Here is a 16,589-nt window from a genome sequence, read left to right as displayed (position 1 = left end):
TAATCAGTGTCAAGTAGGATTTAAAACGTTCTGACCTTCACAAGTATATTGTTCTCTTGTTATTAAGTACCATTATGAAGTTTTTATTTAATAAAGCAAAAATGTCTTAAAAGTGGCAGGAAAAAATTAGCAGCCATCTGCTAAAAGGCTTGGTGGATATGGAGTAGTTGCTGTGGCTCTTTCTCAATAATATTGTAAACGGTTTCCAAGTTTCTCAAGCTAGTAGCCATGGCAATTGTGCAACTATATTTATAAATAATGTGGGTGCAGACATTTTTACAGTAGATTCCCAAAAGTGGAACTGAAAAATTACTTGTCCTGTCCCCTCTCAGATTGCCATAACTACTCTCTGAATGTATATGGAGAAGTGACTACATACTGTGGGTTGATTGCCCATATTCCTTTTACAATTCATGGTAAGACTAGTTGGTAATTTTTCTCCAGACAAATAAAAATATGTGTACTTCTTTGTACTCCTTTATTATCATAACCTTTGCCCTTAGTAAGGTTAGGCAGGAAGACAATATAATGCAGCCAGACAGCTTACAGGAAGAACAAGATATTTGAAAAATCACTCACTAGCTGACATAACTGAAGTCAAGCAAAAAGAAAGAAAAATATCCCTTAAGGTCTGTAGGGTGGACACCACACCCACAAATGCTGCTAAGTCACATGGCAGCTTCTCTTTATTTTGAAATTCATCAAATGGATAAGAGAAGAAATGTTCATCATTTTTCTCTCTTCTCATAATTTTTCCCTTTCCTCACACATCTACCTGTTTTGAAAAGATTTATTATTATTATTTATTAGTTTGTTTTATATGCTGCCCTTCTCTGGATACTCAGGGCGGCTTACAATGCTTTTAAGCAATAGCCTTCATACTTTTGTATATACCTGCTTAGTAGGGCTTTTGGCCCCTCCTAAGCAGTGTTCTTTTTTATACAAAGTTAGCTTATTGCCCCCACAAACCGGGTCCTCATTTTACCTACCTTGGAAGGATGGAAGGCTGAGTCAACCTTGAGCATGGCCAGCTTGACATCACTCATGCCTATGGTGGCTCGAGCGCTCTGCCAGTGAAAACGGGCTTCCGAGCTCTATTTTTGGCTGCAATGGCCTCCTGCAACCCACTGCCAGCGAAAGTGGAGCTCACAAGGGCTGCATGCAGCCCTCCCAAGCTCCATTCTTGCTGGCAAAGGCACCGTGGGCTGGTCCTTCGCTGTTTCTAGAGTGGCCCTGCAGGCCAGATCTAAGCACTCCATGAGCCTGATCCGGCCCCCGGGGCCTTGAGTTTGACACCCCTGCTCTATAACAATTCTAGCTGCATCCAATGGACAGGGTAAGAGAAGTACAAACATTACTTCTGATGATAAATATTATTGCTTTTAATCTGAAGGTATGGGGAAATAAATAGTTTCCAAGTTCTATGGAGTCCAGTGTGTGTGTGTGTGTGTAGTTTACATTTCTTTCTGTCCAAACATCAGGAGTAATCTATCAGAGAGAGAGAGAAAAAAAACTCTCTGACCAAGAGAATGTGAAAAGTCAACACTCAATGAGTAAAGTAATATCACACATGCATGTCCTCTACTCTCTTACCTTCACATAGAGACTAACATATGCTACTTGTACCATAAGCTGCAAACAGGTGGAATAAAAGCCTGCCTTTGGCTTTTCCCCCTCAAAGTTTAAGAGAGCTATTTCACTCTTTCTTTCCCATCTGATGTGTATCTTCCACCTAAATATGTGGTTTAGAACCTATGTAGGGTACTAAACAAAAAGAAATCCAGCAATTGTCTATAGGTTCCATTTGTTTTGGAAATCAAAGAGTAGAGAAGAAAGATTGAATCTTGCAACACTCAACTTATTGAATTCTGTAAAAGTCATGCTTTCACATCCTGATAGCATTGGGAAAAAGCTTTCCCAAAGGATAGTAGGATGCTACATATTTAACATTTTACAATGTGTAACCATCATTTTTTTTAAAAAAAAAAATGAAATAGTCCCCTCCTGCATTGCATGAAAGTTACACTATGGAGAAGGAAGAGCACTACAATAGTGTTTTTTGAACTTGGCAACTTTAAGATGTTTGGTCTTCAAATCCCAGAATTTTCCAGCCAGCATGGAAGTTCTCAGAGCTTAAAGTGGGTAAAGTAAACTAAAGTTGAAAAACTCTGCTCTAGAGGTATCAAATTGGGAAAGGTTGGTCTAGAGCTGCAGAGGATCTATAAAAGAACATACAGATACAGATTAACAGAATTGGAAGGGACCTTGTAGGTCATCTAGTCCAACCCCCACCCTAGCAGGAGACCCTACACCATTTCTGACAAATGGCAGTCCAATCTCTTCTTGAAAGCCTCCAATGATGAAGCTCCCACAACTTCCGAAGGCAAGCTGTTTCACTGGTTGATTGTTCTCACTGTCAGAAAATTTCTCCTTATTTCCAGGTTAAATCTCTCCTTGTTCAGTTTTCATCCATTATTCCTTGTCTGGCCTACAGGTGCTTTAGAAAATAGTTGACCCCTTACTTTCTTAACTTGGCTGTTTTCTGGTATGTGGAAGAGACTCAAGGAAGAGTCATTGTTTTCAGCGTAAGATGGGTGGCATATAAATTTAATAAGTAAGTCAATCTCTTTTTTTTTTTTTTTGACTTGTAAAATGTCAAAAGTTGAGGGGAGAGAAGAGGACACAATTCTTGCTTAGTGAAATAAAATTCCTTTCCAACCTTACAATCTAGCAAGATTATTTTGTAAAAGTTACAGAAAGTGTCAGTAAATCAAATAAATACCTAAGCAAGAATTACTCACAGATGATCGACTATCAGCAGTCCATTGCTCATTTTGTGGGCAATGAAGCAGACTCTTTTTTGGTTTAATGCCACCTCATTGTTGTTAAGTCAAGTGTAAGAAATTGCATTGCATTTAGACATGAAACAATAGCTTCGATAACTTCCCTGGGTCACCTGAAGATGTTATGCAGCCAGGAAAAGTAAGAGAATACAATATTAGCAATGATGCTTACGAGAAAAAGATGGGAGACCCAATTTAAATGTTTCTTTTTAAAAATGTATAGTAAAAATCACACACACATATACATGAATGAAGGCAAATATGTGTGTCCCAGGATAATGTTACATTACGTTGTGTATACTGGTACTTGTTGCAGGATACAATCTAGGTCAGTCATTGGAACCAGTGATTTAGTCTTCCGAGCTTTGGACCCATGCTGGAGCCCATCCTCAGGGAACATTTGGGGAATCTCTAATCACATTCTGATGAGAGAGAGAGAAGTTCCCTGAGGATGATCTCCAGAACAAGTCCAAAAACTTGGAAGACTTACCATGCTCTGGTCCTGGTGACCAAACCACATTGGATCCCAATAACAGAATAACAGACCTTGGAAATCTTCTAGTCCAACCCCCTACCTAGGCAGGAAACCCTACTCCACTTCAGACAAATGGTCCTGCAACAAGTATACACCTTTAACAGTATATGAGAGAGAAGGTGATGCTAGATTTGAATCTTTTCTATGATTTACCAGCTTCCTCCTGAAATTAAGATTTTGTCATGAGTGAAATTTTTATCTGTAGACTTACTTGAGATATGTAATAATTCCAGATAAATTGACTATTTTCAGTGCCGACAATCCACTTTCAATCCACGTTAACCAAGTTAACCTTGCTTCTCACTGTGTACCAAGGTTACTGCAATCTCCTACGTATTTGCAGGGTAGGGAGTTTTGGATGTGTAGCTATTGGGGCAGGGGGCAGAAGGGCAGATGGTAAGACCACACCTTTGTGATACAAATGTTATGATTTATGTACCTGCCTCATACATCTGGATGCAGGTACCTAATAGGGGCATTGATGTGATGAAGTCACTTCCTGCAGAACATCCTTCTGTTGTTACTGGAGTGTGCTTTCGATGCCACTATCTTCCAACCACAGCTCCAGCACATCTGGACTGTTGAATAAGACTGCATTAGTGTATTTCATCTTTGCTAAATATTGTGAAACAGGAGGGGGGGGAATCAAGTCAGTATTGATAGAGCCTTGGCCACTCTTTCTTCCCATTTTCCTTTTTAAAGGGAAAATCACTCATTGGGACAATGGTGCTCTGATTCCTTTCTAATTCCTAGGCTCCTTGCATTATATCAGGAGATGGGAAATGCAGCTTGGCTGAGAAGTCTGCATCCCTTACTAAGTAGAATGCCTTAAGAGGCAGCTGTGCTTATCTGTTTGTCAATTAACCCTGATCCAAATCTGAAACTTTCAACCTCTGTGAGCACCCAGAAAAGATACAAAATAGAACCTTTGGAAATGTTCTTGCCAAAACTCCCTCTCTCTCTCCCTCTCCCCCCCCCCTCTCTCTCTCTCTCTCACACACACACACACAGAGGGAGAGAGAGAGAGAGAGAGAGAGAGAGAGAGAGAGAGAGAGAGAGAGAGACTGTGTATGTATGTATTTCTGGGAGATATGAGTGAAGAGATCAGGACTGTAGGCCAAGAGTATATATTCCCAGACTTAAGGTTATCCTAGCTGCCCAGGTAAAGCAAGCAGGCATCTATAATGGGCAGCAGCAATAGAGGAAGATGCTGGAGGCAGCGGATTACTTTAGTTTAGTGACAATGGCAAAGGCATAAATTCTGTAATTTAGGATATGGTAAACTACTCCTACATTTTTATCAAGAAAATCATATAGATATAAAGTATAAAATGATTGACAATGTAGTGCCAGATGATGGAGAGAGAGTTAAGCAGCACAGCTAGATAGTATAATGTAATAATTTTACATTTTGCATAATTTCTATTAATTTTTGAATGCCTTCTGCAAGAAAATTAGCAGGGTGAACTTTTCCAGGCTGCTGCTGCTTATCTGTTTTGAACCACAATGCCCATCATTCCTAACCAAGGTAACTAAGGCTGTTGGGAGTTGTAGTTCAAGTACAGTTGGAAAGCAACCTGCTGGGAAAATTAATGTAGCATCCTGAAAAAAAACAAATGTGAATTTTACTATGCTACTTCTGTTTGAAGTTTTGGTAAGCAGAGAATGAAAAAAACAACTCCATGTCCCATTGCATTTCGTCCCATTGGCCAAATAGGTTCATTTAATAAAGTCATGTTGCAAACCTCCAAACTGTTAATACCTGGACTTCCCAGGAACAAGGTGGAGGGCTGTAGAAGCTTTTACCATTCTTCAAGACTCCAGCACCACTCATCCTGCCAGAGACAAAAATATCTATTTGTATCTTAGGGGAGACATAGGTAACAGTAACAGAGTTGGAAGGGAACTTGGAGGTCATCTAGTCAAACCCCCTGCTCACGCAGGAGACCTATACCAGGGATTCGAACTGCTGAACTTTCTTGATCGACAAGCTCAGCGTCTTAGCCACTGAGCCACCTAGCCACAGGTAATTCTAATCAGTTGAAGGCAAAACTTTAGATAGATAAAAATGAGATGAGATTTTGAAGTAAGAGGAATATATTCTTTTTTTATTATAGTACTTGCATTTATCATACACTGAACAATATAGCTGGCTAAGTCTGGATAAAGACAAGGTTCCTTGGATTATTTAAATACAGTAGTGGGAGTCAGATCTATCCTTTGTAAAGGAACATATTATTATGAGCACAAGTGCATTGTTGCTCTTCACAGTTTAAGTTTAAGATCTTCCTACGGTAGCTGGGGGGATTATAGATTGGAGGCATTTAAAACAGGAAAACTATAATTTATGAATGGATAATAATGCACATTAACTCAAGCGAAGAAAGATTTGTAAGTATGACCTCATCCTAAGCTTCATTTCTAGTAACCCACAATAGAACTCGGCATTAGCCATGTAGGGAATTAGACTGCCTTCTCTGGAAGCCACAAATTGGCCTTTGGGTATTCAGCTTTTTATTATAAGCAGCTATAAAAGAGCAAGACTAGCTTGGACAGAAAGGCTGGAGAATGTGCCAAATTCCATTCAGGAAAATTTAGAGCTTAACCAGACCACCACTTGAAAATGTCAACAGTCATCTTAGCATTATTGGTCCACAGGAAATAAAAAGTCAACTCCATTCAAAATTACAGCTGGCTGATAGGAAGGAAGGAAGGAAGGAAAGGAAGGAAAGGAAGGAAGGAAGGAAGGAAGGAAGGAAGGAAGGAAGGAAGGAAGGAAGGAAGGAAGGAAGGAAGGAAGGAAGGAAGGAAGGAAGGAAGGAAGGAAGGAAGTCAAAACAATTGGCTGCATGATAAAGGAGAACATTTATAGCTCAGGGTTGAAATGAGGGGTCCCTGGTGCTCTCTGAGCTTGCTTGTTTTCTTGCAGTTCTAGTGACTAGCACTGATGATGTTAGCTAGTTTGGGTAATGGAATGTCTGTAAGAAAACAAGCAAACTTAGAGAATACCAAGGATCCTTCAATTGGCTGCATGTCTTTGAAGTTTCTGATCAGTCTTAATGCAGTAAATACAGGCCGTTTACATACTTTCCTGCTTGCATTTGAGAATATTTCCTACTGCAGGTTTTGTCCAGCAATGATAATGTCCTAGTGGGAGACCAGCATATTGCAAAATAATTGCAACCATTTCCCACTTATTCCTACAGGATCTAAAAGGGGAGCCGCCAAAGGAGTTTTTTCTTTATTTTTAACAGACTGTAGGGCATGAAAGCAGCAAAAAATACAAGATAACGTGCAAAAGCTGTACATCTCAAGATTCAGTCCTAGTTCCCACATATCACTGTATTAGCTAAAGTTAGATATAATGCAGTTATATATATAATACATTTGTTTAGAGTTACCTTCTTCCAGTGGTGGGTTTGAAAATTTTTTACTACCGGTTCTGTGGGCGTGGCTTGGTGGGAGTGGCATGGCTTGGTAGGCATGGCAGGGGAAGGATACTGTAAAATCCCACTCCAGGGGAAGGATACTGTAAAATCTCCATTCCCACCCCACTCCAGGGGAAGGTTACTGCAAAATCCCTATTTCCTCCCAATCAGCTGGGACTTGGGAGGCAGAGAATAGATGGGGGTGGGAATTTTTACTACCGGTTCTCTGAAGTACTCAAAATTTCCACTACCGGTTCTCCAGAACTGGTCAGAACCTGCTGAAACCCACCTCTGCCTTCTTCAATGTTTTATTTAGTTAGTATTTTGGTGTATTTCCTTCCAGAAAGATGCAATCAATTTACAAGTCCACCATGTATGGAAAACATTTCCATTTCTGATTATGGCCACTCCTACATTTGGATGAATAATGAGTAATTTGTACTATTCTGACTGAAGTTCAGTGCCACTGATAGGCTGTCTTCCAGTGCATCTCTTGATAGAGCTGAAAACACCCAGACTTCCGTGAAGTTCATCTCATCCATTTAATTTCCTAAATTTATATACCTCACTTCTTTTATATTAACAGGAGAGTGTATGTCTGATTCTTAGATTGTTCTTTTAAGTTGTGAAGAATAATTAATTATTAATTTTACAAAAGTAGTTACACGTGAGATAATGAGTCATTTATACCTTCCTACTTAAAAATAATAATTTAATTGGAGTCTTGATAGACAGACAAATGGTGGCTTATTTGTAACTCAATCTCTTTGTGGTTTTGTAGTATCTTATTATTGTGGAAATCACTAACTCTAAATTGATTGAGATCTCTCATATCTTCAACTGCATTGATGTATCTCAGTTATAAAATTCTGGTTATAGCATTAAATGGGCAGATAATCTTTATTAATCCTGTATATTCTTTTTTTACCAACCTTGAAACATGGTTTATGTGAATCACATCACAGCCATGATGTTATCCATTTTTATAATGCTTTTTATGTTTATGTTTTCTAGCTTGCTGCATCTTCCAATATAATGGAAATAAATGCTCCAAATTTGCTGCTTGACAATGTAATGTTAATTCACACTGTTCTGCGATCACTATATAAATCTTTGTTTTAACCTTTAATTGTTCATTTTTCTTTGTCATAGTGTTAATTTAAAAGTTTTATCTGGAAGCGTTTGAAATAAATTATTATTTTCAAAGAACATAATTTTAACTGCCACTGTTCAAATCAGTATTTTCATTTCTTGTTTTTTTTCTGCACAAGAATTACGTTATTATTAAACAATTTGTTAATATTTTATAGTATTAATTCCTATAAATTTGAAGAATTTGTATTCACCCATATATTTAAAATATTTAATATCTAATGTTTCTTAATTTTAGGAGAAAGGACATTGTGACTTTTGAAAATTTATTATCAATACTGATACTTTTGCAGATTCTTCCAATTGCATCCTAAGGTACTCCATTGAATTACTAACATTCATAAAAACTAACATTATATCACCAGCAACTAGATTTAATAGATAGGATTGATGTCATGCTTTCATCTCTTTAATGTCTTTATTGCTACAAAATGGAACTACTTATATACCTGTAATAAGACTTAATAAGGGATAATGAACATTCCTACTTAGTATCTCTTGAAATTAGAAATTGTTCTGAATCATATTTATCAATTCCTATTTGGTTGCTGCTGTTATAAATCTGATCTGCCGTGTTAATAAAAAACACTTGCCAAACTTAAATCTTTTTAAGAATAATCTTTCCATACAATAAAAGCTTTCAAAATATTTAATAAGCAAAGTGATAGAGAAGGCTTGTTCCTTTACAAAAGTAAATAACATTTAGTAATTTTTTAATGGAGCAACATATATTTCTTCCTCCAATGAAATCTGATTTATTGAGATGTAAATTTCTTCCTTTATAAATTTGAGATTTTTTACTAATGGTTCAGTATATAGAGTAATTTATAATCAAGTTTAAGTAAAAATCTCTAGAAATATTTTTTTAAAATTGATCTTTACTTGGTATAGGAATTAGAGCAGTTTTAGAGCTGTGCCAGGATAACGGAAGATCTCCCTCATGCAATGATTGCATAACAAGAATTCAGTACAAGAATGTCTTTCTTATCAAATTATTATGTGGCTCAAAGATTTTCCATGATTAATACTTTGAAAGGCTTCATCAGCTTCTGGTTTTGAAAACATAATTCAAATATTGAGCTTATAAGAAAGATAATTTTGGAAACAATTTTAGTAATATTTTAGAATGTGAGCTTTAGCATATTTCAATGCCTTTATATATACATCACCTTTTGCACTTTTTAAGCTTATTTGCCAATAATATTTAGTTTTCATTCTTAAATTCATAATCTTTCTGCTTTAAAAATAAAATTTGGTTTGATATGTTTTTTCAAAAATAACAATAGCAATAAACACTTAGACTTATATACTGCTACATAGGGCTTTACAGCCCTCTCTAAAAGGTTTACAGAGTCAGCATATTGCCCCCAACAATCTGCAACCTCATTTAACAGACCTCAGAAGGATGGAAGGCTGAGTGAACCTTGGGCAGAGAATAACTGGCCAAAGGCCCTCAAGCTGGCTTTGTGCCTAAGGCAAGATTAAAGGTAAAGGTTCCCCTTGCACATATGTGCTAGTTGTTCCCGACTCTAGGGGGCAGTGCTCATCTCCGTTTCAAAGCCAAAGAGCCAGCACTGTCCGAAGATGTCTCCGTGGTCATGTGGCCAGCATGACTAAATGCCAAAGGTGCACGGAACACTGTTACATTCCCACCAAAGGGGGTCCCTATTTTTCTACTTGTATTTTTTACGTGCTTTCGAACTGCTAAGTTGGCAGAAGCTGGGACAAGTAACGGGAGCTCATCCTGTTACGCAGCACTAGGGATTCGAAACGCTGAACTGCCGACCTTTCGATCGACAAGCTCAGTGACTTAGCCACTGAGCCACCACATCCCTTTTAAGGCAAGATTAGAAACCACCATCTCCAGGTTTCTAGCCTGGTGCCTTAACTACTCATGTCCCATCTTGTAGTTAGTACTACTTGTTCCCTACTGTTTCCCTTTTTTTAAAAAAATCCAAATTCAGAATGAAATGTTTTGTTAAAAAACATTGTCCATTACATAGCAATCTAAATTTAAAACTCAAAAATGAATGAATCAGAGGTGGGTTTCAGCAGGTTCTGACCAGTTCTAGAGAACCGGTAGCAGAAATTTTGAGTAGTTCAGAGAACTGGTAGTAAAAATTCTGATTGGCCCCGCTCCCATCTATTCTCTGCCTCCCAAATCCCAGCTGATCAAGAGGAAATGGAGATTTTACAGTATCCTTTCCCTGCCATGCCCACCAAGCCACGCCAACCAAGCCATGCCATGCCATGCCACGCCCACCAAGCCACACCCACAGAACCGGTAGTAAAAAAAAATTGAAACCCATCACTGGAATGAATGGTGTGTCTTCCTCCAAACTAAATCCAGAGCATAATCTGAAATATATGTTATGCAATCTCTACTTCAGGTTCAAAAATATTTTTTGAAGCCCAGATGTAATCTGTTCTTGAATGAGATTGATGCCTACCTGAATAATATATGAAATCTTTTGTTAATGGGTACTCCAAATATCAATAAACTCATGCAATTGCATCACCCTCAGCAATCTCTTAAATACTAAAGTCTATCAATTATTTTTATGATAATTTGTTCTATCTTAAGGAGGATCAATATTTAACATGCATTAATGTTTATATCACCCCTACAATCAAATTTAAAGGCAAGATGATAATGGCTGCAAAGCATATCATGCGAAGTTTCCCTGTTTCCTTTCACATACTCAAGCTTGTCTGTCCTATCAATGGAAAATTTAAATTGCTCACAACCAGTTGTCTAATGTCCCAACGAGCAAAGGGAACACTACAGCTTTGGCTCAACATAAAAAACGTAAAAAAAGAAAACAGTAAATCTAGCAAAATAAGCATTATCATAGCATTAAAATGGCATTAAAGAACATATAATGAATATTGCCTTCTTCTGACAGAAAATGCTTCATCCCAGGACAACCATTGATCCATCTAGGTCAATATCATCTATTGAAAACTCTCTTCCCAAAGACATTAAGCTGCAGAAAATTACTTTCCTTGATTGACAATACCTCTTTAGAGCTCCAGGCATTTCTATCCCTAGACAATATTGTTATGATCCCCTCATTTGTTCCTTCTAGTCCTTCTCTCCTCCAGCTACTTAGTACAAGAAATTATCTGTGTTCTCAGTCTTGGCATTCTTCCACTGAATCCAATGATGCAGTTCTGTAGTTCAGTGGTAATATTACTTTCCAAAGACCAAGAGACAACTTCCCTCACATGACTGTAGCTGATTGTCTTGAGCAAAACATGCAAGAATCAAAATGACAGATAACTCAGATTGAAAATGTGAATTTATATCCTCCAACCATAATTGTATTTTAAAAAAAGGCATTGCCTATTAAAGTTCTACCTGGACAACTTCCAAACAGATATGCTTGCAAGTTTCAAGCATCGATCATAGTATCCTGCTAGCCAAGAAGATTAGGAATGGAGGGCACTGTGCTTTGGTGATTCTCCTTCTTCTTCCAAGGATACTTCCAAGAAGGTAGCGGAGAAAGACCCAGTCCTAGGCCTCTGCTCTGTGCAGTGCCACAGGGTTCCACTCTCTCCACTCCTACTTATGTAACTTCTATCATCCATCCATGAGGTCATTCATTGACATGGAATGAAATAGAATAGAATAGAATAGAATAGAATAGAATAGAATAGAATAGAATAGAATAGAATAGAATAGAATAGAATAGAATAGAATAGAATAGAATAGAATAGAATAGAATAGAATAGAATAGAATAACAGAGTTGGAAGGGACCTTGGAGGGCTTCTAGTCCCATCCCCTGCTTAGGCAGGAAACCCTATACCATTTCAGACAAATGATTGTCCAATCTTTTCTTAAAAACTTCCAGCGTTGGAGCATTCACAACTTCTGGAGGCAAGTTGCTCCACTGATTAATTGTTCTAACTGTCAGGTAATTTCTCCTTAGTTCTAGGTTGCTTCTCTCCTTGATTAGTTTCCATCCATCGCTTCTTGTTCTGCCTTTAGGTGCTTTGGAGAATAGTTTGACTCCCTCTTCTTTGTGGCAGCCCCTGAGATATTGGAACACTGCTATCATGTCTCCCCTAGTCCTTCTTTTCATTAAACTGTCGTGCCTGACCTATCACAACCCCATGGACAACGTTCCTCCAGGCCTTCCTGTCTTGTCATTAAACTAGAATACCCAATTCCTACAACTGTTCTACGTATGTTTTAGGCTCCAGTCCCCTAATCATCTTTGTTGTTCTTCTCTGCACTCTTTCTAGAATCTCAACATCTTAATTATCATAAGTAGGTCACTAATATTCAGTTATGTATCTCTGCCCTGGGCGTGATATTTTCAGGGTGCTTTCTCAGTATCTGAAGACTGGGCAGGTCTGAATGTGAATGACCCAGCTTTGACCTTGACAGCATTGTGTGGCTGTGGGTTTTAGTGTCTTCCATATTAATGATTGTCTGTCATTAATTCTGTATGGGCTAACCCTCCATCCTCCAAGACTCACAAATTTTGGAGGTGGAGCAGCTGGTAACCGAGGCCATGAAGGTCTTTGCATGGTTACATTACGTCCAGCAATTATTCCCTTTCCTAGATTGGGAGGAACTGCTCACTCATGCCTTAGTTACCTAATGATAGTAGTATTGCAATGCGATCGACATGGGGCTGCCTTTGAAGAGCATTCAGAAACTTCAGCTGGTCCAGAAAGCAGCAGCACATGCAGATTTGCACCATAATGCATCCATTATGCACCCATAATGCTGCTACGTGAGCTTCACTGAGTCTTAGTATGCTTCCAGGTGCAATTCAAAATGCTACTTAAAGCCCCAATATGACATGTGGCCATGTTCCCTATGGGACTGCCAGTCTCCTGTGTTTTGGGGCAATCCCATTTGATCTGGAAAAGTATCCAAGCTAATTTGATTGGCCCTGGGGCCTTCTCTGATATAGCACCTGCCTTGTGAAACAATCTCACCCTAGAGATATGGACCACCTGTTGGCCTTTCAGAAGGCTGTGAAACCTGGCACTTCCCCCCCAAGCACTGAGGATGTGATGAAGCTCTGGGGTGTTTGCTGTTTTGTTTAATATATTAATTATTTTAGGGGTTTCCATTCAGTTTCATTTTTATATATAATTTGGTTACGTTTTTATTTTCGTTTGCCAGCTAGAGTTTCCTGAGTGGGTGGCTACATATATTAAAAATTACTCTTTGTGATTGTTCTCTGATACTAGCCAAGCATGTTTCTGATTTTTTAAACTGATATTTTCAGAGTTATGATCACTTTCACTTTTTATTCCTTGTTGTCATCATCCCCCAAGTCTTCTTTTTATTCTCTTTATCATCCCCCCCTCCTCCTCCCAGTTTCCAGAAATCCTTTTATGAACTGCTCCTTTTTGCCCTTATTAAATTATACCCATGTTGCATAAGTTTGTACATAATACTCATGTATATAGGTTTACCTCTAGGTGTGCTCTAGCGTTGTTACTTCATTCTTGCAGTTCATCCATGTATCACAGAGCTGTTTTTGAAGCAAACTGGAGTGAAAAGGAGCAAGCAGAATGGAGGGGCAAGAAGAGGCTAATTGTGAAACATCAATCAGGATACAAACTTTGTCCCTTTTGTAAATGTATTGTGACATGACATGCAAGTACATAAGCATTATCATGATGTCACAAAAAAACATTTCATTATTTTGATGAAACCTAGGCTTGTTGCAAAGACCCTTGGCTGGAGAGGGCTCTTAGACAAATTGTGTCAACTGTTTCAATAAATTTCTTATTTCAGGACATCCTCCACCACAGAAGAGATGCAGGAAGAAATCTAACATTAAGCTCATCATAGTTCATCCACAGAAAGGGATAATTGAGACATCCTTATATGTAGAGCAAAAGCCAAGATTAGGGTGAGCATGAGAAGGTACAGTATGATTGAGGCAGTGAAACAAATGTATATGTTATCAAGTGAACTTGATAACATATACATTTACAAGAAATATGTCCAAGATAACTAGCGAAATCCATACATCATTTGATTTAATTTCTTGACCAGAACAAAATTGCCAGCAGCCTTATAAAATGTATGTTCCCAAGGGAAAAGCAGTTGACAGAGTACTTAAGTAAATATAAGCTTTGTGTCGCAACTAAATTTGGTACCAGGGCTGGTAATCATTTTAACAAAAAGTTCTTGAGAAACAAACCACAATATCTTATACTTTAACAATTGATCTATGGGCTAGGTTTTACATGCTGGATTTTACATCATAAAGTTAGAACCAAGTAAAAGCGCAATCTGAAAGATGAGTCAAGATCCATGTATCTGAATATAATAAATGGTAGTCCATCAATAACAAAGGAAAGTCTTGAGACATCTTTATCTACAGAGCAAGGAAAGATAAATTATGGTAGTGGGTGGTTTTTCTGATTACCTGTGAAAGAGAAAGATATTTAGCATCTTCCACCATTCCTGGCATTATAGAATTCTCCATTATCATTGCATAATGTGTTCGAAGTATGAAAATTGGTTGCCTAAAGTGAAAAATCTGGATGGATTTGTTCTATGGTCCATTTATTTGTTTCCTTGGCTAGATTTCCTTGATAATCTATCTGGCAATACTTTCTTCAAAGTTCAACTTTAGTTTACATAGGTTATCACAAGGAAAACAATTGTGTGCACAATTTTGATCTTTGTCAGTATAAACACATCAGATTCAGCATCTAATATCTTTTCCAAAGCATTCACAATTGCTCTATCCAGTGATAGTCTGAGGCAGTGGTGAAATCCAAATTTTTTTACTACCAGTTCTGTGGGCGTGGCTTGTTGGGCATGGTGTTGCTTGGTGGGCGTGGCAGGGGAAGGATACTGCAAAATCTCCATTCCCACCCCACTCCAGGGGAAGGATACTTCAAAATTCCCATTCCCTCCCCACTCCTGGGGGAAGGATATTGCAAAATCTCCATTCCCACCCCATCTGGGGCTAGCCAGTGGTATTTGCTGGTCCTCCAAACTACTCAAAATTTCTGCTACTGGTTCTCCAAACTGCTCAAAATTTCTGCTACTGGTTCTCCAGAACCTGTCAGAACTTGCTGGATTCACCCCTGGTCTGAGGGAGAATGCATGTCTGCTTCTTTCTTTACTATTGATGGTTGATCCTAATAGGCAAAACTATTCATCACTTCATTGTCAATGTATTCAATTATTTTGTATTCACTCTTTGGAATTCAAGAACAAAGTGAATCCCTCAGTCTGGAAAATCCTAAATGAAGTACCAGAAATAGATAAGTTAATAAGTTATTCTGAACTATAATTTCCGTAAAACCTACTAAGGGACTAATATCCAGGATTAATGGGTTTAGGTTCAGCATATCTAGAAGGCAGCAGCTGACCTATTCTTTGTTTTGGCTCATACTATAGACCCTGTTTGACACATGGTGAAAACCCATCTTGGTTTCACTCTACAGGTTGCCTAATTCTTAAGCTTCTCTTCTGTACAACAGAATTCATGTTGCCAAAAGAAGATGATGGATCAGGGAACCAATTTGGGCATCAACCTCATTATTTTAATATATCCACTGCTCCCATTTCAAGACTGCCCATTTCAAGATTGATTATTTATTTGTTTATGTATTTATTTATTAAGTTATATGCTGTCCATCTCACCAAAAGTGACTCTGGCTTACAATCATTCAATAAAAACACCTTGTAAAACATTAAAACAATAACAATAATTCAACAGTTGCAATTTTCCTGCCTGCTTCATTCCCCTGACTAATAATCGAACAACATCTCTAGGTCTTCTACAACGTATTTCACTAGATTAAATATGAGTCACTCAAAAAACAGACAAGTAATAAAAGAGAAGACATGAAAAACCCTCCCTGGTCCCTCTATTACAGGGGTGGAAGCAGATTCAGTTCCTATTTCTAACATCTTAAGATGTTCTGCTGAACAGAAGTGGGATCCAAACGCTGGCACTCTTAGATATGGGAATGGTGAGATAGTTAGTGACTCGGAAAGATCTCTCTGTCATCTGAAGTTCAATCCACAAGTGCCACAATTAGTTTCTTTCCAATGAAATCTTGTCGAATTGATAATAGCAAAGAGCACTAAGGAACTTCAGCATTCTACAATATAAGTACATTCAAAATGTGGAACAGTGCAAGTTAACAATGATCAAATTGTATAGCTCTATAGTGGAGTACCTAAAGAAGAATAAGTTCATTATGAAGATACTTCATGAAGTATTCAGGCAATTCCCAGAGGGCACTATAACCATCTAAAGCAGGGGTGTCAAACTCAAAGCCTGGGAGCTGGAACCAGCCTGCGGGGTGCTTAGATCTGGCTCATGGGGTCACCCTGGAAGCAGTAAAAGACTGGCCTGCGGTGCCTCTGCCAGTGAAAACAGAGCTCAGGAGGACAGCCCTCCAGAGCTCTGTTTTCGCTGGCAGAGGAAGCCGTCACAGCCAAAAACAGAGCTTGGGAGCCCATTTTCACTGGCAGAGCGCTTGGGCCACCACAGGTGCCCCCAACACGAGTGACATCAAGCTAGCCACCCCCACTCCGCCCCTCAAGGTCAAACGCAAACCTGATGCGGCCCTCAATGAAATTGAGTTTGACATCCATGATCTAAAGAAAATAAACTTGCTCTCCTCTG

At 38.4% G+C, this 16,589-nt stretch overlaps 1 long non-coding RNA gene across 1 annotated transcript; it reads right to left on the bottom strand.

The window, feature by feature from the left end:
• Positions 1-5,073: 5,073 nt before the first annotated feature.
• On the bottom strand, positions 5,074-13,487 carry LOC117660552 (uncharacterized). Its single transcript, XR_004589693.1, has 2 exons — positions 13,399-13,487; positions 5,074-5,213 (listed from the first exon to the last, which is right to left on the bottom strand). It is a non-coding gene; the product is annotated as an uncharacterized LOC117660552 (long non-coding RNA).
• Between the last annotated feature and the right edge of the window lie 3,102 nt (positions 13,488-16,589).

This window comes from Pantherophis guttatus, chromosome 2 (genome assembly GCF_059756535.1).
Source record: "Pantherophis guttatus breed Tessera chromosome 2, ASM5975653v1, whole genome shotgun sequence".
NCBI lineage: Eukaryota > Metazoa > Chordata > Lepidosauria > Squamata > Colubridae > Pantherophis > Pantherophis guttatus.
The sequence above is the reverse complement of the archived record's forward strand: the minus strand, read 5'-3'. Positions and strand labels throughout refer to the sequence as shown.